Source organism: Mustela putorius, unplaced genomic scaffold (genome assembly GCF_011764305.1).
Source record: "Mustela putorius furo isolate JIRA1106 unplaced genomic scaffold, ASM1176430v1.1 tig00537350_pilon_pilon_pilon, whole genome shotgun sequence".
Classification (NCBI taxonomy): domain Eukaryota; kingdom Metazoa; phylum Chordata; class Mammalia; order Carnivora; family Mustelidae; genus Mustela; species Mustela putorius.
In genome coordinates, this window is record NW_025422471.1 from 4,779,413 (window position 1) to 4,796,076 (window position 16,664).

Genomic DNA, 16,664 nt, shown 5'->3' on the forward strand with positions numbered 1-16,664 from the left:
AATCTTTGGTGAGGTTTTAGCCCACCATTTCACAGTATCACTCCATCGTTTATTTTCATTTGCAAATTTAAATATATTTCTCTACCTTGAACTTTCATGGTTGTGTGACAAAATCTAAAGGAGGTCTTCTTTTTATGGTTGTTAGGGGATTTTTTTTTTTTCACAGAATGCCTAAAATATATATTATTTAAAACCCAAACATGCCAAAAGTCTTTGTCAGTTACTTTGTGACAATTTTACTGAAACACTTTGTCCCTTTGAATTAAAATTTAATTTTTCTGAAATTTTGCAAAAATTTTTTGTTCTTTAAGTGGTTAGATTTTCTGTTGCAAAATTATTTTTTATTGCTCTTTCCGTGATTAGCTCTTTGAGTGATTAGCAACTTTTCTTAATTAAATTACTATTATTGTTTTGTTTTGATAATTTTATCCCCCTCTTTATCTTTTTCTTTTACATTAACTATAATTATTTCATACTTTTTATGTGTTATCAAATTATTTTCTGTATCTTTCTTAGTTACTAAATTATTTGTTCAGCAGTGATGTTTTTCTCATTCTCAGTTTACTTAGCTTGCCAAGATCCCTTATTTCATTCTTTCAAAAATTAATTTTCTTTGTACATTTTTCCATTGTATAAAACATTAATACAAATATCTGTTTCTTAGGTTTTATTTCCAAAAGGTATTTATCTGACATTTGCATTCATTTTTCTTTTTATCCTTAGGTAGCATTTTTGCATAGCTCCCCTCACTTATCTTTTCCATATATGTATATCTAAGATTAGAAATCTTATAAAAATACAGGTTTTCTGTAAAACAGTCATCAATTTATTTAACATTTATGACTACCTGTTAGGTTCCAGTGATTATTCTTATTAGAATACACAATGAAAAATAATTCCAAATATCCATACCCTAGTTTAGTTTGCATTTTATCAAGGAAAGAACAGACATAAAATATAATCCTAGTCCCTGTACCACAAATGTGGTAAAAATATCATAAGACAAGAATAGAGTATGGGTATTATGGTTTGAAATTGAGAGCACAATTATTGAGACATCTCCATGGAATGAACCAGGATAATGTCACTGAGGTGATAAGGACAGATGTCTTAGATTACATGGATGTGCAATCGTAACTTGAAATTGGGACTTGAGAGGTTAAATAATGTATATTTTATCCATCTCTTCCATTGCAAGAGATTTTGGGGAAAAGTGTCTTTGGTAGGACCAGTACTACCAAATACTTACAAATACTTATGTAACTGAAAACTTTTAATCTACATATTTTCCTGCCTGATTTTACATAAAAGCTGTTAATGTCAGACATTAGCTTTCCCCCCTCTCCATCAGACACTTTGTAACATTAATCAACCAAGATTCACTAAAGAAAAAGTTTGCTAAGAGGATAATTTATGGAAAAGGCCCCATCCTCTAAATTAAAAAGAAAATGATGAAAATAAAATCATCCCTTCAGTTAAATGGGAAATGCCCATGATTTGAAATTATACAAAATTAGCCTAGAAATCAAGCTAACATTCAAGGAGGCTGAAATGTGAGTTCTAAATAGCAGCTCCGATGGTCTGAATTGGTCTAGAACTCTATCTGTGGACTTCCATTATATTTTTGGTGAGAAATTCTTAAAAAATGCATTCTTAATGATACAAAATGACAAGAATAATTCATTATTCAATATTCCAGGTAATATCAAGAAGCTTATATTGTAATTCACTCCTAATCACATATAGATTTTTTTTGTTAACCTTTGGTTAGAGATAATCAATATCCCTCCCTCTAGCAGTTATTTTCACTGTGACAATATCAGATTTTAACCTATGTGTAATCAGAATCTTAAAAGTAGAATAAATAAGAAACAGTATAGAAGAAAAAATGCTGAGGAGTATCCAAAATTAGATATTAAAACACAAATCCAAGAAACAACAAAATTACACATATTATATTTTAAGCTACTGGAAACTAATGGCAACCAAGGACAAAGAGAAAATGTTAACAGCTGCCAGAATAACAACAACAAAAAATGCTATTTACAGAAGGACAGGGATTAAGAATTACCTCAATCTTTTCATCTGAAACCATGCAAACAAGACAAGAGAGTGGCATCTTTATGTGCTGAAGGAAAAAAAAAAAAACAAAAAAAAACCCTGTCAATTTAGTATTCTATATACAGTGAAAACATTCTTCAGGGTTTAAGGAGAAATAAATACTTTCAAGGAAGCAAAAACTAAGGGAATCCATGGCTAATAAACCTGGTGTGCAAGAAATGTTAGAGAAATGTCTTTAGGAAAAAGGCATGAGCTCAATCAGAAAATTCGAGTGTCAGTAAAATGTGAAGAATGTTGAAAATAGAAAAAATACAGGTAAATGTAGTATTTTTTTCTTTTTCACAGTTTTTCTAAAACATAACTGATGATAGCAAGCCAAATTATATGTTAGATGTTTACAGAATTAAATTCAGGACAATGATGGCACAAGGGATAGGAAAGGGAATGGATTGCACACAATTAAAAATTGTTTACACTGCACATGAGGTGGTATAATATAATGCCATAGTAGTTGCGGGTTATTTTTAAATGTATATTTAAATCCCAGAGCAACCAGTAAAATATATGATTAAATAATACAACCAATAAATTAGATTCAATGGACTCATTAAAAACTGCTAAATTAAAACCAAAAAAGGCAGAAAAAGAGAGAAAACAGCTAACAAGATGCCACCAGATAATCCAAGCAATCAGTAGTCATGGGAATGTCAATGACCTAAACCTACAAGATAAAAATTTTACATAAAAAAATAATGATCCAACTATATGTTGTCAATAAGAAATCCACTACAAATATAACATTAACATGTTATGACAAGAGGATAAAGATGCAATCAATTATTAACCAAAATAAATCTGAAGTAAATATTAATTTCAGACAAGTTATACTTCAGGTCAAGAAATTTTTTCAGAGGTAGATGGGAGCATTACATAATGTCAAAAAGGACAAATTTTACCAAAAAAGCTTAAGAATCCTAAATTTATATGCATGTGTCAACACAGCATCAAAATACATGGGGGAAATAATAGAAATGAAAGGACAAATAGATGAATTTGTAACTGTAACTGGAGACATCAATATGTGCCTCAGAAATTTATAGAACAAGTAGCCAGAAATCCAACAAAGAAACAGAGAACCCAAAAGACACTATCCATCACTTGGATCTACTTGAGAGTTCTAGAACATTCTATTTATAGTAGAATACACATTGTCTCAAGTGCACATGGAACACATGTCTAGGTAGACTGCATCCTGGAGTACAAAATCTTAATCAATTTAAAAGAACAGAAATTATGCAAAATATGTTTTTGGACTGTAACAATATTAACCAGAAGTTGGTAACAGGGAGCCAGAAAATCTCCAAGTTACTTAGAAATTAAAAAACACATCTATGTAATGCATGAGTCAAAGAGAAAGTCTCAAGGGCATTTAAACAAGCTGCCACTTCTAACTTTCTTCTTAGCTTTAAAGAATAGTGATGGATAGCAACAGTGACACTTTGAATGGTACATCTGTGCTAGAGGAGTTTTCAGCCTCTATATATTCCCTGCTCACCTACTCAAGATGAGTCTTCCACAGTACCATTTTAGGTGGTAATAAGAATAAATGTCAGAGAGCTGCCTGGATGGCTCAGTGGGTTAAAGCCTCTGCCTTGGGCTCAGGTCATGATCCCAGGGTCCTGGAATCAAGTCCCGCATTGGGCTCTCCCCTCGGCAGGGAACCTGCTTCCTTCTCTCTCTTCCTGCCTCTCTGCTGACTTGTGATCTCCATTAAATAAATAAATAAAATCTTAAAAAAAAAAAAAGAATAAATGTCAGATTTTGACCACTCACCTTCCTTTCCCTCTAATACTGGGAGAAACATTGCTATTATAGAGTTTAAGAGCTTAATAATTTTTAAATGTGCTTAGTTTGTATTCTTATTTTTGTGGGGTAGGATTTTACTAAGGTCATGTCATTCAGTTTCTATCTGTTCTTTTACTTGGAAAATTTTTCAAAGTATTTGCAGGTTTTTTTTTTTAATTCAACAATAAGTTTATAGCATTTTAAAACAAGATTTCAATTTGACCAAGTCAATTAATGACTTTATGGGCCTAATTTCAAGAATCATCAATTTCAAGGGTAGCTTAGTTGGAAAGGAATTTGGTAGGAAATGAGAAGTCATATTCAGAGTTGTGCATGATTTCTAAGCCCACTATGCAATTCTTAATCTCATCACAGAAAAAAAAAAAGTTGAGATTATTTGCTCAGCCTCTTCCTTACAAAAAGAAGGTAGATTTTCAAAAGTACTATACTAGGAGCAACATCTGATAATAACAGCAATTTCTTAATTTAGTCCATTAGATTCTCCTTTTATCATCTTACTTCTGTATTACCTTTTACATAATATTTTATCTTGCAAGGAAACTTTGAAGATGTAGCTTCTGTTACAACTTTTAAGGAATATTTTACATGTTTGATACAGGTGCCCACTTAAAAACCCTAGTCATGACTCAGAGTACGCTTCATCATTATTTTCTCTTAAAATTCCTAATATACTTCATGGTCTTATGTAATTTAAAGAGTAAACACAACTTTAGTTAGTAAGAGATCCAAAGATTATTTCTCATTTTGTTAATTCTTTTCTATTGTTATTTCTTCTGAATCTCTGATAGCCTTTTTTTCTTCCTATTTTCCTTTTTTCTTAGGTAACTATGAAAATATTAAGCATAAAAAGTAATACAAAATTTTTATTTAGTAATTCATATATAATAATTATTAATTATAAATTAAAATTAAACAGTTAGTAGGGGTACTTGGGTGGTTAGTTGGTTAAATGTCAGTTCAGGTCATAATCTTGGGGTCCTGGGGTCAGACCCTACCTTGGGTTCTCTGCTCAGCAGGGAGTTTGCTTCTCCCACTTACTCTCCCTTTCCCTCTCTGTCAAATAAATAAAATCTTAAAAAATAATTAAAAAATTAGTAAGTATTCTGTTTTAGTTTAGAATGTGGAAGTCTGGGTTTATTTAAGCGTTTTCATATTTCATTATAATAAAATATGTTTATAATTTTATAATATATAATATATAAATTATATGTTACAAAGTATAACTGATATATATAGATATAGATATAACTATATAAATATAATTATATAGTTTATATATAATATATATAATTATATATAAATTATATATAATATATAGCTTATAAATATATATAGTTTATATAACTATGTAGTTATATAACTATATATATCTATATAAACTATATAAATATAATTATATAGTTAATAATATAAATTTTGTATTTATAGAGAGAGAATAAAAACATTAATTGTCATAACTAATCAATCAAAAGCTCACATAATCCCATTAAATAAACCAATATGGAAAAACTATATAGAGAAAGAAAGAAAGAAGCATTTCCAATATCTTCAAAACAGGAATACTCCTGATGTAGTAGAAGCTTTCTTTGGTTGGGTATAGGATATTAGTGAAATTTTGTTGTAAATACATTCCACTAATGGTCGTACTCAAATGACTTAAACAGATTAAACAAGGGAATATTCTTTGTGGAAACCTCTGTAGGCTGTTGGGAACTGACTGTCCGTTATCCTTACATTTGTTTGTGTTTCATGTTATTTTAAAATAGTTTCAGATTTACAGTATATATACAGATATTTTAAATATCATAATACAGCTGTCACTTGGGCAGCGTATCACCTTCTTAGGAAGTTCCCATATACTGCGTCATGACAATCTTTTCTTTTTTTTTTTTTTTTTAAAGATTTTATTTATTTATCTGACAGAGAGAGATCACGAGTAGGCAGAGAGGCAGGCAGAGAGAGAGAGAGGAGGAAGCAGGCTCCTGCTGAGCAGAGAGCCTGATGCGGGACTTGATCCCAGGACCCCGAGATCATGACCTGAGCCGAAGGCAGCGGCTTAACCCACTGAGCCACCCAGGCACCCCCATGACAATCCTTTCAAGCAGATGTCATTGCTATTTAACAGACGAAAAAAAAATGAAGTGAGGATTTCTCCACTAGCAAGTGTGTCAGGTCTGGACTTATTACCGTTTTGATAAAAAATGAACAAAACTTTTTAAAAATTTTAAAGAGAAGGGAAAAATGTTTTATTTGGGCCCAAGTTTGGACAGTTGCCTGGGATACTCCCTCTTCACAAAGAAGGAAGTGATTCAGGGAAGAAAGATTTGGTGCAGGGTTATCTATGTTTTTTATGTACAGACAAATCATCATGACAAAGGACATTCTAGAAAGTTAAAGACTTTATCTTATGTTTTTAGTATGTGCAAGCTGCATGAGTTTAATCTTAGGAGAGGCAGGGAGGTGTTGTTGTCCCCCCCCACCCCCATATCTTTATGTTTAGAATGCTCCTTTTTGGTTGGTTAGTTTATTTAATTTAATTAATAAATTTATTGGAAGCAGATGTATAATGTATGCTCAAGGCAGAAATAGAGAGCCATGTTTTAAGGATTTTTGGAGCCATTTTGACCTTGGTAAATGTTATAGTAATAGCTTCTCTGGGAGCCTACAAATAGGACCTATGAAGATTAAAAGTTGAGAATTTCCTTTCTCAACTCAACTCCATAGCATTTACCCTTTACTGTATCAACAAAACGTAATACCCATTATATTCTTAAGGAGTAGAGTAATACGTTCAAAAGAAAATTAGTTCAGCATTTATACACTGGAATTTCAGCACTGGTTTTGTAGCTAACAACCTTTGTGACGTTAGGTATGTAAGTGAACCTCTCTGGGCTTAAGTTTCTGTATCTTTGGTAGAAAGGAATTGAAGTAGCTAAACCATAAATCTCCACCAAGCTCTAAAATTTCATGATTATTTTAGATTCATTCTTTCTTTGTTTATAAGCACCAGGCATTTGCTAAACCCATTTTAAAGAGTGAGAACAGAAACATCAAACTATTGCAAATTGTCAAAAATGTATGTCATTGTAAGCAAATCTGTAGGGCCCTGAAGTTTAAGCTTCATTTAGCTTCACTGTAAATCTGCCTTTAGTGATATTACTCAATATGGCTTTGCTGGCATGTTTTGCTGTTGGGGTGGGAAAGAGGAGATAGTGAAATATTTAATGATATTATGCAAAAATTCTCCTGATCCCCTTACCTGTCTGAGGTGTTGAGGGGTAGAGAAGTGATCCATTTCTACTAGTGACAGAAAAAAATGAATTTATTGCTCCCTAGGAACAATTTAACTAGAGTGCTAAGACACAAGTTGCATTGTTTGTAAAGCCAAAGAGATAAAATATTAAGCACTTACTTACTTTGATTTCAAAATTAAGCAGTCAACACTGTGTCCAATATACTGGAGAAAGCAAGGATTCCCAAAAGCTACTGCAAAAAAAAAAAAAAATCTAAAAACTAGGATATGAACAATTTGGTAATCAGATATGAATATAATTAGTGACAGGCCACTTGACAAATGTATTTAACAGTTTGAAAGTTTGAGGATAACATTTACATGTAATTCTAAAAATAAATGTGTTAGATGTGGAGAAATCAAGATTAGGTCCCAAGCTACTCTGCCTTTGACTCATAAACCACAATGAATTTGATCTCAAAAAAATTTCATCTCACAAAATCCCACTGGATGAAAACAGAAACTAGCCTATTTTGTTGCAATCTAAAATACTCTGCAGACTGAAATAAGTCATAGTTTTGGATGATTTCACATCTGCCTCATGTAACACTTCCTTTTGTTTTTGTTTTTTTAAGGAGGATACAGCTTTCAAGCAACAATGAGGATATTTACTACAATGACATCTCTTCAAGATAGATTTCCAAAACCCTTCAAGACCTGAGAAGATGGGACTGATTATTTCCCACATGTTTGTCAAGGTCATTGAGGGAAAAAATAGTATAAGAAGTTAATATGGCAGGAAAGACTTCACATCAAAAATGAAATAATATTTGAGACTGAAAAAGATATATTATCCTCATAGGTCTGCCAAACTCAGTGTCTACACAAATTATTATCTCTCTTTTAAGTGGCAGTAAGTTATAGTTATGTAAGTTACAGTTCTCTAAGGGCAGCTTTAACTGCTTTCTGTTACTTAGAAATTTCCTCTGTTTTACTTCTCTCAGTCAAAAGGAGTTCCATTTTTACAATGCCATTTCCTTTTATGTCAGAATTGTGTGTCATGATATAGAGTTTCCAATTGAATATACCTATTCTCTTTCTTGCTACAAAATATACATACCAAATGAATATCTTAAGTATAACTTGCTAAAATAAAGGATATCACATTTCAGTTGCTTGTGGATACTGATAGTCTTTGTACTAAAATCTTAGTATGTATCCTCACTTTAAGAATTGTCAGTTTGCTGAATACAAGAAAAGTTCACTTACTCATGGAGGAGATAATGTTAACAACTAATAACTCATAGATTAACACTGCAGTGAGCTTTTATTCCTAGAATAAAAGATAAATATATTATGACTTCTCCACTCTTATTTATAATTTCATTATCAGCTATGTGGAAACTGTCTAAACATTGTTTTATATATAAATTCAGCCCATTAAATATGGTAAAATTATTGATATTGTTGAAATTATACTATCAACTGAACTCAATTTCTCTGTTCTTTCTTTATAGTTGTGCTTAGAAGTAACTTTCTAGAATCCACATTTCCACTATGTATTCTAAAATTACTGAAGAACTAAAAATTTATATACCTCAGTATTTGTTTAGAACATGGGTGTTATATGGATAATATGTCTAATAAAAAAATTAAATCTTTACCTGTAAGTGTTTAATGGTTGGAGTTTGGGAAATATGGTAGCACTGGTAGTCTTTCTGAATCCTTATGAGACCAACTAAATGGGAATATAAAATCTCTTGTACAACATATTCAAAAACTAAATGAAAGTGCCTTTGCATACTCCAAAATGAAAGCATGTGGCCAACCATGGGAGAGGAATAGAAATGGAGAGCCTTCAGATCAAGATTTAAGTTTAACAACTGTTAAGAGAAGAACTGGGTAGGAAGTTGTGTCAGTCTACACCCCAGTTCTGATAAAAATTTGACCTGGTCAGTGAGCTGCCCATTTGTCAGTCCTAAAGTGGGCAGAAATCAAATGGATCTAGTAGTCCACATCAGGTTCTATATCTGGCTGAGAGCAGATTTGAAGGAGCAGGTCCTTGGAGCCAAGAGAAACATGCCTTGGTCTGAATGTGGTAGTACTAGTCAGGTGACAACTGAAGGATGAAAGTCAGCCATGCTTTCCATGAAAGTCTGCCAAGGAGATCTGAGAAGAGCACCTTAATGGCTGTGGCAGTCTACCCATTAAGACTCACACATACACTTTTCTAATCTCTTGCATAGTTTTCTGGGGCCTCTCTTTCTGAGGAAGGTTACTGGAATGAACCACAGCTCCTTTTTTCCACTGTCATACTGGAATTCCTACCTAGTAGTGGCCCCTAAAAGTAGTTACAACCTTTTAAACACAGACCTCCTTCAGATTTTGGAGCTTAATTTCTCTTCTTCTTAGTTAGAAGACTGACACTGGATATTAAGTAGCTATCTTGTGACTATCAGGTAAAAAGTGATAAGAATGTAGAGAATATGTATGGAAAAAATGAGACTATTGTGAAAATTAAGTATATCTGATGAAGCTAAACAGACTTTCCAATGTGTGTGATTCCAAAAATCATTACCTTAAGATAAAAATATAATTAATTGAGAACTAAAAGTTCAAACTAGACAAATGAAGTACAAATCAAATTCAAGCATATACTCAAAAGTACATTCGAATTCTTCAAAGAAATTACAAGATAGAATACACAAAATAGAATTTGAATGATAGAGGATAAAAAATGGTCTATTAGGCTTCTAATAATGATTTCATAAACTTATAATTTAAAGAATATAACATTTAACAAGACAATACCAATAATTTTTCAGAACTAACATAAAATATGTTATCTAACTAAGTAACAAAACCATAATTGGTCTCAAGCAAAGATCAAAAGCTAATTAACACTAAGACACAGAATCAAAATGACTTATCAAGTATAAAGGTGTTGGTACTAAATCAGGTTTTGATGATAAGATTACCTATGAAGGAGTAACATACTAATCACAGACAGAAACAATGTGTTACTGAAATAAAATGTTCAAAGTGCTGAAGGGAAATTACTATGAATATAATTTTATTCCAGCTACATAATCATTAAGTAATGTAAGTGAAGCAAAAACAGTTTTAGATACAATGAATGCTGGATAATTTGCCATCCATCTACTTCCAGTGAAAGTGCTACTCATGGGTGTAACTCAGCAAGCAGGAAAAGGAGACCCAAACACAGAGAAAGGGGTACAAGAAGGAAAGAAAATGGTAAAACCCATGGGTAAGTATACATATACACACACATATACATATACACATATGCATATATAAACATACAGACATAACATACACATACACATATACACATACATATATACATATACACATGCACATGCATATACACACATACATACACATACATATATACATATACACAGATATACATGCACACATACATATACATACACATAAACATGCACATATACACACACACATATACACATACAAATACACATACATATACACATGCATATATACATGCATATATACATATACACATACACATGTATACATATACACATATACATGTACATATACACATACATAAACATATGCACACATGTGTGTTACTACTCTGTATATATTGACAATGACTGGGTGATTAAAAATATAAAAATAAAAATTTAAAAACATTATGGAAGATGAGAAGAGTAACCACATTACCTTGTCTTTATAAATCCCTTTTTTTCTAGCACTACAGGAAAATGAATGTGCCTATTAATTCAACATTCTCTGAAGATTGTTTTAAGTGATGACTAAAATAATCTTAAATCTATCTCACATTGACACAAGTAAAAAAAATGAATAGAATACAGAATGTATAATTTGAAATAAGTGTCCTTGATCTTGGCATATGGACATTTTGGACCAGGTTGTTCTCTATTGAGTGGGGTTGCACCATGCATTGTAGGATATTTAGCAGCACCCCAGACTTACCCAGCTGATGCTAGTAGCAATCCTCAGCCCGTTGTGACTGCTGTGACAATCAAAAAATAGCCTTACTTGAGAACCATTTCTCTAAAGTAAGGAAAAAAAGAGAAAAAGATAATCAATAGAAAATACAGAATACATGAGAAGAATAATTTCACATATACTAGTAATCATTATGTAAAGTTTTAAAAATCACTTATTTAAACAGACTTTTGTATTTTAAAAATCACAGCAATATAGTATTTCAAGTCTTCTCTAAATCATGATTCAGAAGGGTAGAAAATCAAGGGAAAGGCCAAGCAAAATTCCAGACAATTCTATAAAAGAAAGGCAATATAACAATATTATCAGAATTTAAACAGAATGGTATACAAATAAAGGACGGTATCTAAACTATAATCATTCATCAAGATATAAAAAGCATGTATTTCTACATACCTTTTACTATAAACTAGAAGTTATAATGCATGAATTGTTACAATTCAAAAAAATTATACTTGACAGATGTCAAAGTATACTTTGACAAAATGAAATCATTTGAGCTCTGTCCAAGGGAAAAAGAATGAATCAAAATGAATGAATCAGGCAGTAGAAAAATAATTACTAAGAATACTGATTAAACCATAGTTCATATACCAAATACATATTAATATTCTACATATAAATATATATTTGATATAACATGAAATATAAAGCATGTTTATGTCTACATATATAATCAACATAGATGCATTTATATGCTGACACATAGAAGTAGACAGATCTCAACATGTTAGTAATAACCCCACAACCACCACCAAACATAATACTTTCGCAAGTTTTTTTTTATGTTTTAGCACATAAAAAACAAATTCATGAGAAATAGTAATAAGAATGAATAAAAAGTACCAAAAACAATAGTAGTTATCACCATATAAATCTTCTTTTAAAACAATATAATTCAATTAAAAATCATTAATTTTAAAAAATCCCTCCTCCATCCTGTTAAAGTTTTGGGAACTTAAAAATAAACACTTATAATAAAAAACACTTATAAAAAGTTCTTCCAGGTAAAATGCAATCACAACAGAAATGACAAAATAATTGGAAATACACAAAAATGGATGCTAGAGTATGTTTCTTCCTCTAAACCCTGTAATCCTATCTTCAGGGTTGGAGAAGAGGCCCACATATTGATATAACACTCAGCTTCCCCACCATTCGGGCCATCAAAAGCTAACAAAAGAAAGCACACTAACTTGAAGCTATAGTAGCTTTTCTCCGAGGGGAGCAACAGAAACCCTCCCACCAGGACAACGGGGTTAAAGCCCACATCTCACATAAACTTCTAGTCCTGTCTTTTAGTATAGGCCTAAACACTAAGACAAAGGCCTTATTTTCCCTTGGTCAGAGCTTTACCTACCCAGTGAAGCAGAGAAAGCTCCAGAAACTCACTGGGTCATAACACATATTACTGAAAACTTTGCTACCACTATCTGCAATGAAGCCATTGCGACTAACTGTATTATGTCTTTTTTATCTTTGTTACCAAAAAACTTGCTAAACTGCCAGGTCATCTTTCCATTTCTTCACTTTAATCCAATATCCAACAATCTCTTTTGTTTCTTCCTTGGAGTCTTCTGTCAACTCCTTAAAATTTATGACTCTATTCCTTGAAATTCAATGTTATGCATAAGAGTTACATGTAACATGTTCTATACTGTCAACATATTGCCTGAATGGTCCCTTCATTCATTGTGTTAAATTATAATCCAGCTATCATCTGGGTGTACTAATTAGTACATGAATTCCATCATGGTGTCTCCCAATGGTGGCTTTATTTTTCTCACTAGTGGCTTTATTTTTCTGATTCCTTATATCATTTTTATGGAAATGAACCAGGTATTCTTTTATTTCTAAAGTCACATTTAGAATATATGGCCACCTTTTTTGTAGCCATGTTCAAACATAATCCCCAATAATTCTCATCTCTTGGTAATCACATTTCTATGTAGTTTTATCCCACACTGAGGGAAGTGAGAGAGGGTGACTTTCAGAATAGGTCATAAAAGGCATTGAAGCCCTTGCCTTTTTTCCCTTGAATCACTTGTTCTGAATCTGGCTGTCAGGTCCTAAGGACACTCCACCAGCCCCATAAAGAAGTCCACATTTTGAGGGAGATTTTCTTCCACCCATCAGCATCAACTTGCCAATCATATGAGTGAACAACTTTAGCAGTAATTCTTCCAGGCTCAGTAAGGAGACTCTGATGACCCCAGTCAAGGCTGACATAAAAATTGCAACAATCATAAGAGAGATTTCCAAGACAGAAGCCTGAAGCAATGCTACTCTTAAATGCCTGACCAACAGGAACTCTGAAACAATAAATATTTGCAGTGTTTTTTATGGTCCTTAATTTTAGTTAATTAGTTACACAACAAAATGTAATTAATATTATCATTTTTTTCTTTTTTTTTCCCCTAAAATCTCCAGCTTGAATCTCAGGTGAACAAGCTATATTAACCACCATATCTCATTACTGTCATCATCTGCTGAGTCCTGGGACATCACCCTTCATTTTCTAATGATTTTAGCTAATGTCTCACTGTTACTCTTTCACAGGCAACTCCAGTGGGAATGTTTCCAAGTTTCCATATATAGAGAGATAATCCTTCCTTACATTCTTTGTTCATACTTTTATTTTCTAATTTGGTGGAAAGAAATAGTATCTGTTTTGGTTGTAATTTTTTAACCATGAGAGTTTTAAAATGTTTTCATATTTTCAAAAACCATTTTTTCTATATTTTCTGTTGAATTGTCTGTTCATATAATATTTTTATTTTCAGTCAGAGTTTTCCTACTTAACATATCAGTTTTAAGGCTTTTTTACCATTAGGAATGTTAGTCTTTTGCTCCAATTACTGTAAAAGTTTCTTCTCAGTTTCACTGATTATTTCATGTTGATTTTCACTGATTATTTCATGTTGATTTTCACAATACAAAAGCTTAAAAAATTTTTTCATATACTCAAATTCATCAATCTTTTTACTTGTCACCTCTAGATTTTTTTAAGTCTTAGAAAACCTTTGCCTGCACTGAGATTCAAGAGAAATTCACCCATGTTTCATAGTCATACTTGTGTGATTGTGTTTTTTACATTTGTATCTCTAAATAGATTTTTTTTCTTTACACACAATGTGAGACAGATTTTTTTTTTATTATTACAAATGACTACCAAGATGTTCAAGCACTTTAATTGCAAGTCTAAATAGCCAAGGCAATCTTGGGAAAGAATAAAGCTGAAGGCATCATGCTCCCTGATTTCAAAGTGTATTACAAAGCTACAGTAATCAAAACAGTACAGTACCGGCATAAAAACAGATATATTGATCAATGGAACAGAATAGAGAGCCCAGAAATAAAGCCATACATATATTGTCAATTAACTTATGAAGAATATACACTGGGAGAAGAACAATCTTCTCAGAAATGATCTTGGGAAAACAACAGTCACCAACAAAAGAATGAAACAAGACCACTGTTTTGTAGCATACATAAAAATCAACTTGAAATGAATTAAAGGCTTGAATGTAAGACTTGAAACCCTAAAACTCATAAAAGAAAATACAGGTGTTATGCTCCTTGACATAGGTCTTTGCAGTTATTTTTTTGGATTTGATACTAAAAGCAAAGACAACAGAAGCAAAAACAAATAAATGGGACTATATCAAATTAAAACCTTCAGCACAGCAAAGGAAATGAATAACAAAATGAAAAGGCAAACCACAGAATGGGAGAAAATATTTGCAAATCATACATCTAGTAAGAGGTTAATATCTATATTATATATTTTTTAAAAAAAGCTCATATAAATCTATACCAAAAAAACCCAATCCAATTAAACAATGGACAGAGGATATGAACAGACATTTTTCAAAAAAAGATATACAAATGCCTACCAGGTACATGAAAAGATGCACATCACTAATCACCAGGAAAATGTAAATCAATACCACAAGGTTTTGAGATATTACCTCATACCTGTTAGATTAGTTATTATCAAAACCAAACCAAACCTAACCAAACCCACAACTATTGGTAAGAATGTGGAGCACAGGGAACCCCTGGTGGTAAAGTAAATTAGTGCAGCTACTATGCAAACAGTATGGAGGTTCCTGAAATAATTAAAAATATGAGAGTTACCATATGATCTAGCAATTCTACTTCTGGTGTTTACTGAAAGGAAATGAAAACATTAACTCAAGAAAATATGGGGGATATATATAGGTGATGGAATATTACTCAGCCATAAAAAAGAAGGAAATCCTGCCATTTGCGACAGCATAGATTGAGCCTAAGGGTTTTATGCTAAGCAAAATACATCAAGCAGAAAAAAATACTATGATCTCAGTTATATGTGAAATTTTTATTTTTTTTATTTTTTTATTTTTTTTTAAGATTTTATTTATTTATTTGTCAGAGAGACAGCGAGCGAGAGCGAGCATAGGCAGACAGAGTGGAAGACAGAGTCAGAGGGAGAAGCAGGCTCCCTGCGGAGCAAGGAGCCTGATGTGGGACTCGATCCCAGGACGCTGGGATCATGACCTGAGCCGAAGGCAGCTGCTTAACCAACTGAGCCACCCAGGCGTCCCGATATGTGAAATTTTTAAAAGAAAAAGAATTCACACAGAGATCAAATTGATAGTTGCCAGAGGCAGGGGGTGAGGATGGGTGAAATGGATGAAGGGAACAAAAAGTACAAAATGCCCTTGATGAGATAAATAAGTGATGGGGATGTAAAGTACAACATGGTGATTATAGTGAATGATATTGTATAATACATTTGGAAGTTGCTGAGAGTAGACCTTAAAAGTTCTCATGACAAGAAAAATGTGCATAACTTTCTGTGGTAATGAATGTTAAGTAGACTTACTGTGTTCATATAGTAATATATTGCATATATGCACAGTATGTGTACATATATACTTGATATATATATTGATATATATATTTGATATCTATGTATCAAATCATGTACAGTTGAAACTAATGTTATATCAATTATATCTGAAAAAATAGTGGAAAAAATATAAATTCTATCAGACCTCAAGAAAACATTGGAACCATATTGTTTACGAAACTAGGACCTGCATCCCACCAAAAGTCGAAGGAAGGAAAAAGAGCAGGAGAGAAAAAAACAAAGCTTTACCCAAACCACTATATAAATAAATAGCCTCCAAAGCTTAATATTCCAAGTTTTCTTTGGCATAACGTAGTGGTTTGGGGATAAGAAACACGTATAATATAATCCTTTAAAAAAAATCTATTGTAGACATCTTGTATCTGCTCAGGGATGAGACACCTGGAGAGTATTTCAATTTTAAAGGGGAAAAAAGGCCAGACAAGCTGTAAATTCACAGCTTCCCTTAAACCTATCTAGGCACTGAGGTTTCAGGTCAACAAACTGAACAAAATCTAAGGAGATGCCTGCAGGGAAAGATGGGACAGAGGCAGTGGCTTATGAAGCAATTAGATCCAAGGAAGAATT

General features: G+C 32.2%; 1 long non-coding RNA gene across 6 annotated transcripts in view; it reads left to right on the forward strand.

Annotated features, from left to right (window-relative positions):
* LOC106003478 overlaps nt 1-8,330 on the forward strand; it is a 255,894-nt gene extending 247,564 nt beyond the window's left edge. For all 6 annotated transcript variants that reach the window (XR_006605008.1, XR_006605010.1, XR_006605012.1 and 3 more), the window contains one exon: nt 7,795-8,330. This is a non-coding gene — a long non-coding RNA (uncharacterized LOC106003478). The remainder of the gene's footprint in view (nt 1-7,794) is intronic.
* Nucleotides 8,331-16,664: the final 8,334 nt, after the last annotated feature.